This window comes from Puma concolor, chromosome E4, assembly GCF_028749965.1.
Source record: "Puma concolor isolate L17-30 chromosome E4, mPumCon1.1.hap2, whole genome shotgun sequence".
Taxonomy (NCBI): domain Eukaryota; kingdom Metazoa; phylum Chordata; class Mammalia; order Carnivora; family Felidae; genus Puma; species Puma concolor.
In genome coordinates this window covers 48,682,038-48,696,452 of record NC_141683.1, presented here as the reverse complement: position 1 = coordinate 48,696,452, position 14,415 = coordinate 48,682,038, and the positions used below count along the sequence as shown (strand labels likewise).

The following is a 14,415-nucleotide window of genomic DNA, read 5'->3' as shown; positions in this document are numbered from 1 at the left end:
AAAAAAAAAAGAAAACTTAAAGTAAACTTAAGTAAAGCCACACTTGGAAGATGAAACTAATGAAGTCAAAAGAGCTTGGCAGGAACTGAAAAGAACAGAAACACACATTCCCTAAAATGATGATAGCCTTGAATTCTAATGTTATGGAAATTGAACATGTACTTGATAGTGTTATGCAAACTTGCACCACCTGAAGCTTTATAAAAGTGATCTTTATTTAGAAACATATCTGCCAATAAAATTAAACAGAGTGGTTTAAGAAAGTTAAGTTTTGGTAGTTTGGCAATAGGATATGGAACCATGCTAAAGTGTTGTTATACTTATTATATGGGAATATGGTTGCTTAAACTGGCTATTAAACTATGGTGTAAAAGGATGCACGTCAAATAAAAATACTCCCAAAAGATGAATGAGTGTTTGTGATTAAGACTGTAAGTGATGTAGAATCACAAGGTGTGATGATATTTTTGTGAACTTAGATTTATACTGGCTATTAGGTCCTTAGTATTAACTAATGTGGGAAGGGTTTGGAATCATAGGGTGGATATTGCGTGTTGGTTTAATATGATTTCAAATCCATTTGTTTATGACAAACATAAAAAAAAAGTTGGTTAGAAAGTTGTTTTGATATAAGAATGAAGTAAGTGGCGTCAAGATGTTAGTTCATCTGTCCTCACCCATAAGAACTCGAGAGCTCAGCTCATGAGGGGCCTTGCTGGGGGCTTATTAATAAAAATGTATGAAGAAGGAACTATGGCAAGGGGCCACAAGACTGCAAATACAGAGCATTTCTGAGGATGAGAAGAGAGTGCTCCGTCTGCACAAGGCTACGCTTTTCTGATGTAAAATAGCTCTCTGAGGACCGTGGGGCAATTAGCTCCTGCCTGGTAAAGACAACACTTCTACCTGCGGCGGCCAGAGCTGTGCAGTCACCCCTCGAGGATGATCATCTTGTCTCTCAACACCAGCACTGTCACCCTTAGCAATGTGCTCTAGGAACATGAGACTTGCACCTTTGCACTTGGAGCTGGACTTGGAATTAGGCAGATGACAGGTACTGCCAGTAGCCTGTTCCTGTGACTTAACCTTGCCTTCCATTGCCCTGTTCCCAGGTCCCTGGCTACCCTGACACTAGGCATGAGCAGCTAGAACCCACCAAGTGCTCTTGGCCAGCTGGGGCCATCCAAGCCTGTGGATCTAGGATCCATCTCCAACAATTGCATTGCCTCAATGATGGAGGAAGCCCACCTTCCAAAGATTACTCTGAGGGGACCATCAAAATGAGTGACGGTCTCCATAGGTACTTACTATTTTGGGTGATCTTGGGTTTCTGCAGCAATCAAGGTTCCCAGCTGTCTCTTTTTGGGGGACACCTGGGCCAGCCTGCCCAATCCAGCCATGGTCAAGCAGTTCAGATTTCTCTAGCTCTACCTTCAGTGGAAATATGGGCATTTGCATAGGTTAAGGCTTGGAATTAGGTAGATGCCAGGTACTTCCAATAGTCCCCCAAGTTTGTGTCCCAGCCTTTCCCACCATTGCCCTGTTCCAGGTCCCTGGATAGCCTGACCTCCAATGCTGGGCATGAGAGTTAGAACCCTACCAACTATTCTTGGCCAACTGTGACCCTCCAAGCCTGTGGATCTAGGGTCCATCTCCAACCCTGCAGGACACTGTCCTGTTCCATGTCCCTGGTTACCTTGACCTGCACCTCCCATGTATGTGTTGTTTGTACCTTGTCAGCCAGAATTTGGTAGAGAGTGCTGACAGGTCTGTGGAACTTGGGCAATGCCCATTCTTCTGAAAATTCGTAAGGTGGAGAGCTTTCTCCTTGCAAATCTTTTTCAGGCAGCAGCTATAAATTGTTGACAAACTGTCTCCATTTGTACTGGTTGCCTGATGAGGTCCAGAACTTCTCCAACAATCAAGGTTCCCAGGTGTTTGTTACTAAAGGGTGCCCTGGCCATCCCACCTTGCCGCACCCTGGCAAGACAGTCCAGTTAGTCTTGGTTTGCCATCAGGGGGAATAAGCCCATTTGTGTGGAATAAGACTTCAACTTAGGCATTTGCCAGGTAACCTCAATAGAGTGCTTCTGTGACTCTGTCTTTGATGCTCACTCTGTTTCAGTCCCCCAACTACCTTGTTCTGCATGGCCCGCACATGAGCAGTACATATCACTCAGAAGCCACCCATGTGTAGACCCAGTGCTCCAAGCCTGTGGACCTCCAACCAGACACAAACCACCTCCACCACATAGCCTCCAGCATGGAGAGACCTCACCTTCCAAAAATGAATCTGAGCTGAAAGCTATAAATGGGTAATAGTCGTTCCCCATGTGGACTTGCTATCTGATGGGTCCAGGACTTCTCTAGGAAACATGGGCTCCCAGGAATTTCCCGATAGCAGATACCCTGTCTTGTTTTCTATTTCTTGGAAAAGCAGTTGTATACCCACACCACCTCCTTCAGGGGAAATATTCCATAGTGGGTCTATGGACCTTCTGATAGTCCTAGTCCTAGTAATCATAGTCCTTCTGATTAGACTGATGTTTTACACACTCAAGAGCCCCCTCCTGTGCCCCACTCTCTCCTGACATTTGCTCTATTCTAGGTCCCCAACTACCCTCACCTGCATGGCCCACACATCTACAGTATGCCCCCCTTCAGGTGCTCGTGGGCAGGCCTCCAAGCTATGGAGGTAGGGTCCACTCCCGTCCCCCAAATCTTCACTCCTTCCAGGATAGAGAAAACCCAATCCTCAAAATTGCTTTGAGGCATCCACTGAATGGGCAACAGTCCAGCCCCATGTGAAATGACTGCCTCATAAGGTCCCAAGCTTCTGCTGCAATTAAGGCCCCTAGGTGTCTCTTAATGTTGGATGCCCCAGCCAGCCTGCCTGACCAAGTCTTCATAAGGCAGTCCAGAATCCTTCAGCATTATCTTCAGAGGGAGTATGTACATTTGTGTAGCTTAGGGCTTGGAATTAAGCAGATGGCATGAACTCCCCAAAAACCCATTCCCATAACCAAGAGTCTTCCAACACTTGCTCTGTTTCAGGTCTCTACCTCAGCTGACCCACATGGCCATGCATACTCAGTACCCACCTAGTTTGCCAACTTTGGGCAGCCATGGACCTCCAGGCCTGTGGAGAAACACCTGCATAGATAGCAGGCTCAAAGCATCTTCAGATGGAGAGCAGGCAGTGACAATCTGACAGAGTTTCCTGGTTTGTAGTGTGAATATCTCTGGTGATCTTTTGGAGTGGCCCACAGAGCAGCAGGCATGAAAATTATATATGGGCTGCTGTGGTGATTTTCTTGAAGTTTATATAAAGTCATTCCTATTCGGTGTGCAGAGCTTCAGGAAAAAGGGAAGTTTTGGTTCTCGATGATTCCAAGTCAAAAGGATGGGAGAAAATTAGAAATGTTATTTTGGAGAGTTGTAGCCATACTATGGAGGAAACTAGAATCTGGGATCTAGTCCAGTTTACAGGTAGGAAACAAAACCTCCAAGACAAAAGAACCATGATATAATACCTACAAAGCTGTGTTACTGAAACATAATTTTTCTCTCTGAAGTCACCCTATTTTCAAAATTAGCCAGATAAAGTCTTATTTATAAAATAAGTTTAGTTTTAGTAAACTTGATCTGATTATTTGCAGCAAGAACAGCATTTGGTCATAAACACTTCTTAAAATTTTTGCTGGAACTTTTCATAGGGAAACGTCAACAGTCTCTCAAGACTAAGAAACACAGCTGTCAGTCTTTATCCGCAATACCTATAGATTCGTGTTACTCCTTCTTTTCATGGTCCTCAAAATATCCTTGGGTTCTTGCCCCTGCCAGGAAATGGCCTTTACTTACCTGGTAAAGCTTCTAGGAACCCTGTAAAGCAGGGTGTCAGGCTGTTTTCCCAGGGGCTTTATTTGGCTCCAAAAAAGCCAACCTTAGTTCCTTAAAGCTGTCCGGTCATATCTGAGTCCATGCATGTTTCTCTCAAATATGACATTCCTCTCAAAGCCTTGTTAATATAACCAGTTATCTAATTGTATCCTGTTGCAAGAAGAGCAGATTCTTACTGAATGTATGCAATACATATATTGTCATGAAAATATAAGGATACTGTTTCTGAATTGAATTCTGGAGGGATCAGGTGGGGAGAAAAAGATAAATGTTTCAGTTCTGCTTACAAAGGTGTAATTTACCAAGCTACTGTATAGCAGTTTAAAAATTTTTTCCTTAAATCTGGAAAAAAATTTTTTTTTAAACTTAGTAATGTTTCAAACAAAAAGTCATAAAAATCATAATCATTCTCTTCAATTTATTTTGTCCCAAGTAATTCTTGTTTTGCTTCATCCTGTTTTTCCCATTAATTCTGGAAGTTTTTACCAACTTCAGTTTTGTGATATTTAAATTATGAGACACCTATATTTTTGTCTTTTTCATGACTCTCCTTGAAGATGAAACATTTCTTCAGGAACACCTTTGCAAAAGCATCCAAATAAAACTGTCTGTAAATGATACAAGACTTAGTAATGGCCATGGTTAAGGATCTGATTCAAGTTCATTACAGTGCAATTGACCAGGAAATTTGGTTATTTCTGTCACACAAAAAGAAGATAATTAGATAATTAAAATTATAAGAAATAACGTAACAGGACATACCAGATTCTTAGGAGTTTGATATACTTTCTAGAACACTTATTTCAACAACATATATTTACACAAATATAATCAAAGAAGGTTTAGCATCACTTATTTGACAATGCTTCCCATGTGATTTAACATACCCAATAGACCTAATTAGTTTAATATCTCTTTTTTTAATGAGGAGAACAAATCCTTTTAATTGTTCCAGGGACCCTTTATAAAACCTCAAAGTTAGTTTGTTGTCAAAAGACTTCATTTTAGAATTTGATTTTGGAAAGTCTATCAAAAAATATCCAAATTTGAACACTTGATTAAATCTGATCACAGAACATTATGAAACATTATTTATTTAACCAAAACAACAATAAAAGATTTCAAAGGCAAGTGCAGAAGTTTACCTAATTGTGAGCAAAACTTAGATCTTTTAATATTAAGATGACTCAGTTTTCTTAAGTAATCAAAGACCTGATGGTAAGGATACCATGAAGCATGAGAGATTATTTTGTTAAAACATAGTCTTTGTTTTCTAGGCAGATAATTTAAAAAGGTAAAAAACAAAACAAAAAAACCTGTTTACAATCCTTTATCAAGAGGAACCCAGTAATTTAAGAAAACTGTTCTTTAACAAAGAGTAAACCCAATTTTCATTTTGCACCAGTGTACTTTTGAATATTAAAACTCATTTACTTAAGGTTTATTCCAATCTTAGCCAGCCTGACCACTCATAAAACTCCTTTGCAAAGATTCCTTTTCTAGAAATCTTTTACAACTTCCTTTTTTACATCTAGATTTTGTCCCATGTTTTCCTTCTTTTCTAACCTCTAAGACAAAATTACTTTCTTTTCCCTCAAGAAAAATGTATTTCCCATACTTTCTTCTACTGAAAACATACATCCTACTTACATATGGAGAGTTTTCCTTATTTCTAGTGGCTTTACCCATAAATATTCTTTGGAATTTTTAGCCAGTAGAAACTTTAATGTCTAATGAAATCTAAGTAGTAAGCAATTGTGAACTGTTTATTATACCAGCATTTTTTATTGGCAAATTTATGAAAACATTTCATAATTTCTAGAAATGTTTATTCACAGTAAATCTTTTAATAAAGCAAAAAAACATGTTTACTAACAGACCCACATTTTAGCTTTAGTTTCTTTGTAATAGTGGATAAACCTATATTCAATAATTAATGTTTCATTATTTTATCTTATTTAGAACTTATGTAGATATTCAATAAATTTAACTTATCACTTAACTTAGCAAAACTTTGAAGTTTCATGTTATCAAACATGATTTTGGAGCTATTCTTAGGCATGTATAGAATAAAATATAGTTGTTGCTAAAAAGATCATCTATGAACTATTATTCCACTTACTTTATCTAAAACATTTGCTCCCAACAATTATGTTTTGATCACCCACAAAAACTTCACAACACATTAAACAAAATCAGTTAGCGTTCTGTTACTTTTGCTGACAAATTTTGTAATAGGGATAACATGAAGTTATTTGCTTAGTAAACCTGGGTAGGATAAAAGTATTATATTTAATGCTGATAACTCCAAAGACATGTCTATTTTAATTAAACAAGTAAACTTAAATTAGCTTTAACATCAATTATTTTCCAGATCACATAAACCTGAGATTCATTTGGATTAAATTTCTATTTTATTTTGGAGAATTTTTTTGAAAGCCAAATTTATGGAAGCACTTCATTTTCTTTAAGCCAATTAAACAGAGCTCTTTTACAAATTTATTATGGTAATACCACCTGAAGGTAGGAAAATACCTTATCTCTAACATACGTGCGTTCAAATACGTCTAGTCAAACACAGAGATCTTATAGCTTGCTTTAAAACAATATAAAACTCACTAGCTTATAAATAACAATTGGAATAAATTAAGTATACTCGCTCAGATGGCTAAAGTCTTTTACTATTTGTGGAGAAGACTTCTAAGATTTGTATTTGCCCCCGTAAGTAATCTTAAGGAGGCTGTGCTGGAGTTTGGGTACAAGAGGCCTTTTAGCAGTTTGGTTTTTAAAAAGGTCTCTTTACTTTTTTTTCTTCTTCAGTCTCAAGTGACTGTGGGATGTGTTTACAGTTCAAAAGATTTATAACTTTAAGGGAAAGAGAAAGAATTCACGTTTGCCCTGTGTAAATCATGTAGTGAAAGTTAAAACAAGCAGATGGTGCCAGATTGCAAGAAAGAGATTTTATGTTGGAGATGGATGTTAAGCTTTGGCTTACATCTAATTTCTGTTCTTTCACATGTCAAAGGAGTCCCTAAGTATAGCCTTTATATTAGTAAAGGAATTGTTACAGGGAAAGAATGCAGGCATTGGCCCTGTCAGCTTGGTTTTCGAGCCAGCCTCACAGACGGGCATGTTCGTGATTCTTGTCAATCTGGCAGCTGTTTAGACAAACTCTGCTGTGGGTCTCATATGTAAAAACTGAATGAAACTTTACTTTTCTTATTAATAGCCTTTCCATTAATAAGACAACTGAGCACTCTAGGAAGAATTCCTTTTTTCTTTCAAATTTGGCCAATTTAAAGGATCTATCATCTATCTGGCCACCGACAGATGGAATCCTACTAAGGAAAAGGCCTTTATCACACGGGTAGTAAGGATGGTGTGGCGACAACAGTATCTCCAGTTTCCTGTGAAAATATGCAGCGTCTCTAGTCACAGACCTGCTAATCTGTGACACCAGGCAGGCACTGCTACAATGGGACTTTTCCAGCACTAACAAGCAATGAGGGGTAAGATGACAAAGGTCCCTCCTGGCTGGGACTTCTTATAACAAACATGTCTGGCATGAGCTGGCATGTCTGGACAAAGAGCGTGCTGCTAGTAAGTGCACATCTTGCAACCCCAGCCTATTTGATCAACGTCCACCCAGGTAATTGTACCCTGTGGCTGGTGAAGACCAGAGAACATTCTCCCTGGTAATAAAGCCAAGCTCTTAGGACACAGAACAAGATTAAAGGAAAACCTCATCAAGATTGTACATAGAGGACCCACAGCAAAGTTTGTTTAAACAGACACTGGTCTGATGAGAACCTTGAAATCATCAGTCTGTGAGGCTGGCTGGAACAGCAGGCTAATGAGGCCTATGTCTGCGTTTCCTCCCTATGGTAATTCCTTTTTATGACAAATGACACAAAAGACAAAGAAAAACAGTGACCGTCTCTGGGAAGAAATGAATCATTCAGAGCAAGAATACTTTACCAAATTTATAAGAGTTGCCAAGCCCAAGGAACTGGTTCCATGAATATTTTCTCCTGATGATCTAAATTTAGAAAGAGAGAGAAAAAGGACTCTTCGTACTCTTTCTCCACGAGATTCTTCAGGCAGAGAGCTGGTGGGGATGGGGATTGGGTGAGTACTGACATAGTAAAGATTCCTACCTTCTTCTGGTTTTTGGAAGATGTCCCAGGGTCTCTCAGCTGCAGCAGTGTCCAGCCAGAGAAGTTTATTCTGCCGACTACAGCAACTTTTGGAGAGGAGAAATATTTCTCTACCTTTCAAGGTTCTTCTAGCTAGTCTAAGAATTAAATTGACAGGAGACAGATTAACAGGAGAAGAAACAAATTTAATTAGCTGTGGACAGAGGTCCAATATTTAAATTGAGACCCAAAGAAACAAATAAGACTGGCAGCTTTTATACTTTTTAGACAAAGAAATAAGAAATCTTTGAGAAATGGGCTGTAGAAAAAGTAGAATTGACAGCAGAAAGATAGTAATGAAACTTACATGTGGGAACTTGAATTAGTAAGGAATTCTAAACAGAATTTGGGCTGGAGTAGTAAATTACTAAAAGTAAAAAGGTGTATATATATATATATATATATATATATATATATATATATATACGCACACACACATACATACACATACATACATATACACACACATACTTCTTCAGCCACGAATTACCTGTCTGCTGAGGAATGTCATCAAAACGACATGACCACTGATTGACCTATAGGCTGGACTGGGCTCTTGGAGGCTCCTCACCCCCCTCTTCTGTCCTTGGAATGTGGGTTACACTTGCCTTTCCTGTTCCCAGAGGCTGCTCCAAGACAGAGCCTTGAGATAGTGATGTGTTGAGAAGACTTGTACTGTATATGTGACTGAACCCAGTTAAGGCCTCCTTATAAACTTCTAAGATTGGCAGGCAGGTGGGAGGACCTTTCCTCTTGCTGCTACCTAAGACACGCCTCTATATAAGTTTTCTTTGCTTATTAAAACTGCCACCTACCTAGAGTTGCCTGCTTCTTTCTGTGATCTCTACCTGTCCTCTGTGTATGGGGGCTGGTTTTAAAATGATAACTGAGAAACCCTTAGGAGGGTTACAAATCAACCCGGTCTCTGATAATAAGGGGGTCTCTTTGCTTTCTGGTACAGGAGGGTACCATTGACATGGGTGATTTATTTCCTGCTTTCAGGAGACAAAGGGGAATCTGGGTGTCCTTATTCCATTGGCTGTTTCTGAAGTAACTTTAATTCAAAATAGTAAGTACGCCAAAGTGGCATATTTTGGGGTAGCCTACTCTTGGTCCCCATGTGTACATTGGTGTAGGTTCGAGTCTGGAAAAAGGCAGATGCTGTTGTCCCCCCAACAAATCACTCTGGGAACCTAGATTCTCTGGACATGGCCCGCTTCAGGTCCCTGCTTGCCCAGACCTGCAGCAGCCCATACACGGGCAGTATGCACCCCATCAGCCATCCTTGGATGGCTGGATACCCTAGTGCTATGGAGCTCAGATGAGTCCCCAACCAAATACATAGCCTCCAGTGCAGAGGGAGTCCAATCTCCCCAACATCATTGTGAAATAACAGCTTTAAACTTGCAACAACCAGTCCCCATTTGGACTGGCTGACTGCAGGGGTCCCGAGTTTACCTGTAACCAAGGCTCCCAGATGTCTGTTAGTAATGAACACTCTGACCAGCCCGCTGGATCCAGCCCTGGCGAGACAGCTCAGACTTCTCTAACTCTGTCTTCAGGGTGAATATTTGTAGAGATTAATGCTTGGAATTAGGCAGATGCCAATCAGTATCCCCAAGAGCCCCATCCTGTGACCCATCCTTGCCCAACATTGCCCTGCTTGTGTGTGCCTGGCTACCCAGACTTGTGAGGCTTGCACATGTGCAGTGAGAACCTGTAAACCATCCTTGAAAAGATGGACCCCCAAAGCTTAGAAACTCTGGCCACAGGTATAACCTGCAGCGTGGAGGAAGCCCACCTTCCAAAAATCCCTCTGAGGTGGCAGCTGCAAATGGGCAACAATCCCCATGTGGATTTGCTTTTGCTGGGTTCTGGGCTTCTTTAGGAACCTGGACTCCTACGTGGCTCCTAATGGAGGATACGGTTTCCTGCCCACTTGGCCCAAGGCATGTAAAATACCTCCAGCTCTCTCTTTAGGGCGACCACTCCACAATGGGTAGTTTGGCCTTGCAATCTGTCTGGCATTTTGCACTGCTAAGGGCCCACTCCTATGAACCAGCCTCTTGCAACACTTGCCTCTTTCAAGGACCTGGCTGGCCTGACTGGGACAGTTTGCACAAGCCATATATATCCGGTCATCTGCCCTTGGTAGCCAGGCCCCTTCAGGCCTGTGGAGCTAGGGCCAAACTAGTACCCCCTTGGGGTGCCTGGGTGGATCCAACTTTGGTTCAGGTCATGATCTCGAAGTTCATGAGTTCAAGCCCCAGTGCTGGGTTCTGTGCTGCTAGCTCAGGGCCTGGAGCCTGCTTAGGATTCTGTGTCTCCCTCTCTCTCTGCCCCTCCCCTGCTTGTGCTCTCTTTCTCTCTCTCAGAAATAAACATCAAAAAAAAAAAGTACCACCTTGTCTCAAGGGTAGAGAGTGCCCACCCCTCCAAAAATCACTCTGAAGCATCAGCTGAAGTTGGCGACAGTCAGTCTCCCTCTCTGCTGGGGTCCCAGACTTCAGCAGTGATCAAGGCTCCCAGTGAAACTCTGGCCTGGCCCCAAACACCTACATAGCCTCAGGCATGGAGGGATCACACCTGCTGAATAGAGTCCTGAACCAACAGGTACAAATGGGTCTTTAGGTGGGCTTGCTGCCTAATGGGGTACATCCCTAGGAACTAGGATTGCTAGGTGTCGCTAAATGAAGGCAAGCCTATCCTATAAAACCAGCCCTCCCTGAAAGGCAGGGCATTCAGGGCCCTCCGGGTGTGTGGATCGGGGTCAGTCCGGAGTCAACTGCATAGCCTCCAGCGCAATAGCCCCCCCTACCCCACATCTTTGTGAGGTCGCTGCTTTAACCTGGCAACAGTCCAGTCTATTTGGAGCAACTGCCTAATGGGGCCCCGGACTTACCCGTAATCTGGGCTCTCAGATGTCTCAGTGTGGGATATCCCAGCAGCCTGGTCATCCTGTCTTGGCCGGGTAGTCCATACACCTCCAGCTTTACTTTCAGGGAGAATATGCACATTTGTGTGGATTACGGCTTGGAATTAGGCAGATGCCTTATTCCCCTGTCAGTCTGCTCCTGGGACCAGGCCTCCCCAGACACTTTACTTGTAACAGGTCCCTAGCTCGTCTGACCTTTGCCGCATGCACATGCGTTAAGCAGGCACTTGCCGGCCAGCCTTGGGCAGCTGGGATCCTTCAGGCCTGTGTGTGGAGTTCTTTCCTGTTCCCAAACGCCCGCATAGCCTTTTGGGCATATGGAGCCCACCCCCGAAAATCCTTCTGAGGAAGTAGCTTTAGAATAGTGATAGTCCCAATTTGGACCGGCTTCCATAGCAATCAAGGCTCCTAGATATGTCTTACTGAAGGATAGATACCCCAGCCAGTCTGCTGAGCCAGATGATGGCAAGGCAGTGCAATTTCCTCTGGCTCTGCTTCAGAGGGAATATGTGCATTTTCGGAGGATGATGCTTGGAATGAAGTAGATGCCAGGTACCCCAAAGAACTCGCTCCTGTGATCAGGCCTCTCCCTACAGCTGTCTTCTTCCAGATCCCCCGCGACAACCCGCACCAGCGCAGCCCGCACATGCGCATTCCTCACCTCGTCCCCCCGGCTTTGGCCTGTAGAGGGCACTCCAGGCTGGCGCGGCTGGGCAGGACGCTCAACCGCCTGAAAGTAATCAGAGTGGAAGGAACTCGCGCCAGTGAAGTTTATTCGAGGCTCCATTTGAAACAAGATGGTTAGTTCCCATGTGGACTGGCTGCCTGATGGGGTTCTGGGCTTACCAGCAATCAGGTCTCCCATGGTCAGTGAAGGATACCCTGGCTGGGGAGTCCAGACTCCTGCAGATTTACCTTCGGGAAGAACATGCACATTTGTGCAGGGCAGGGCTTGGAAGTGGGCAGATGCCGGTAGCCCCAGTAGCACCCACTCTTGTGCCCCAGCCTCCCTACACAGCTGCTCTGTTGCAGGTTCCTGGCTTTCTTGACCTGCACCGCCACGCATGGGCAGTCTGTACTGTCTTCACCTGGACTTTGCCCCAAAACCTTCATAGCTTTCAAGCTGGAGAGTGCCCTGCACCCCCGCCAAGTCATTTCAAGACAGCTGCTTGAACTGGCCTCAGTCAGTTCCCATTCGGACTGGCTGCCTGAAGTGGGCCTGGGATTCCCCAGCAAGCAAGCCTCCCAGGTGTCCCCGGTTGGTGGATCCCAGGGTAGACCTCCTGGCCCACCCCTGACAAGGTAGTTGAGGAACTTCAAGTTCTGCATGTATGGGGGATATTTTCCATGTGGTAGTTAGAGGTTTCAAGTACATATATGCCTTGTCTCCAAGAACCCCTTCAGAGACCCAGCCTCTCCTTGTGCCCTTGTGGGTCCCTTGTACCCTGAACTGTCCTGCACTAGTGTGCAGTTTGTCCCCTTCAGTCAGGCTTGTATAGTGGAGCCGGTCCCATGTGACCTGCATAGGCCAGTGTGGAGGGATCCCACCCCTGAAAATCACTGTGAGGCAAAAGCTGCACATTAGTGACAGTCACTCCTTATCTGGACTCGCTGCCTGAAGAGGTTCTGGATTTTTCCAGCAACCGATTCTCCCAGGCTTCTCTTATTAGGTGGTACCCGAGCCAGTCTGCCTGGCTCCATCCTGACAAGGCAAGCCAGTAACCTCCAATCCTGCCTCCAGAGGGAATGTGTACATTTGTGTAGATCAGTGCTTGAAAAGAGGCAGACGCCTCATGTCTCCAAGATCCCCATCCTGTGACCCAGCTTCTAAAGACTAGTGACCTGGTTTGGGTTTTTGGTTTCCCTGAACTATGTTGCAAACATACGTGTAGTTCACACCCAATCAGCCAGCCTGAGTTCAGCTTGGGCCTCCCAGGTTTGTAGAGTTGGGACCTGGCCCTGACAACCTACACAGGCTCTAGCACCCAGGGGACCCACACCCCCAAATCACCCTGAGGCAGCAGCTACACGTGAGCAACACTGAGTCTCCATTTGGACTTGCCTGATAGGGTCCTAGGCTTTTCAGCTACCATGGCGTCCACATAGGCTTTATTAGAGGGCTTCCCACCCAGTCTGCCTGGCCACACCCTTGCCAAGCAATCCAGTGTTCTTGAGCTCTGCTAGCATGGAATATGGGTATTTGTGTAGGTTAGGTCTTGGAACTGGGCATATGCCTTGGTCTCCGAAGGTCCTGCTCCTGTGACTTACTTGGTCATTCCTGTCCCTTGCTCTGGCTTTCCTGATCCAAGTCCCTGGCTACCCTGAACTGTTGTGCATGTGCGTTATGCTTCCCTTTACCAGATCGTGGGGTTCCTGTGCTGGGCCTCAACTCCCTACAAAGCCTATAAGGTGGAGGGATCCACTTCCCCAAATATCTCTATGAGGATGCCGACAGCGTATTCCTGCCTGATGGGGTCCCGGGATTTGCCCACAACCAGCACTCCCACGTGTTTCTTGTTAGAGTACTTAGTCTCTCCTTCCCTCCCCCTGCCCCCCTGCAAGACAGAATTGCCTTGATCTGTTCCTTCAGGGAGAATATTCCCCAGTTACTGGGCTTGCAATTAGGTATATGTCTTGTCCCCTAAGAGCTGTTCCTTTGAACTGGCCTCTCCAGACTTAGACTCTGTCCCAGATCTGAGTACCCTGAAGTGCCCCTGCAGGTGCTGTGCATTCTGTCCCTCTTTAGATGCAGTAGGCAGCGTGGACCCTCCCGGGCCTGTGTAACTAGGGCTCAGACCCAACCACCCACACTGAATCTAATGCTGAGGGAGCTCACACCTGGAAGATTCTGAGGCAGCGCCTCACATCTGGTCCCATTAGGGTCCCATTAGGTCCCATGTGGACTTGCTGCCTTCCACGAACCAGGGCTCCCAGGTGTCTCTCATTGCTGTTCTCCCTCACCCCGGGCCCCACCGACTGAGGTTTTAAGTGCCAAGATATGTGTGTTCAGAGTGATAAGGTCCTTTGTGTAGGTGCAGGCTTGGACACTGGGAGAGGCCTGTTCTCCCACAAGAATCCATGACAGTGACAAAGACTATTAGGTTTACTTGTTTATACCCTCCGTATACTCAGATTATACCATGGAAACAGATTGAGGCTAGAATCCCCCTTTCTTTCCTGCCCCAAACATGTCACTAATTTAAAACACTCTTGTCAAAGTCTTCTCAAAAAGCATTAAAAATTGTGTGCCAGGTCCTGTTCCAGGAGCATAGGGAATGTATCCTCATCAAAGTTGTAATTCCAGTATTATAAAGCAAATGGGAACATAGAATTGAATTCCTCAGTCAGCCTCAAGAAGTGAGGAAGGTACCCAACAGAGGAGGT

The 14,415-nt window shown here is 44.1% G+C and overlaps 1 long non-coding RNA gene across 2 annotated transcripts in view; it reads right to left on the bottom strand.

The window, feature by feature from the left end:
- Positions 1–11,634, bottom strand: part of LOC147572650 (uncharacterized) — a 55,410-nt gene extending 43,776 nt beyond the window's left edge. For both annotated transcript variants that reach the window (XR_015246341.1, XR_015246340.1), the window contains exons 1-5: positions 10,999–11,634; positions 8,058–8,194; positions 7,879–7,939; positions 3,102–4,598; positions 1,309–1,431 (exon numbers count right to left, since the gene is read on the bottom strand). This is a non-coding gene — a long non-coding RNA (uncharacterized LOC147572650). The remainder of the gene's footprint in view (positions 1–1,308; positions 1,432–3,101; positions 4,599–7,878; positions 7,940–8,057; positions 8,195–10,998) is intronic.
- Positions 11,635–14,415: the final 2,781 nt, after the last annotated feature.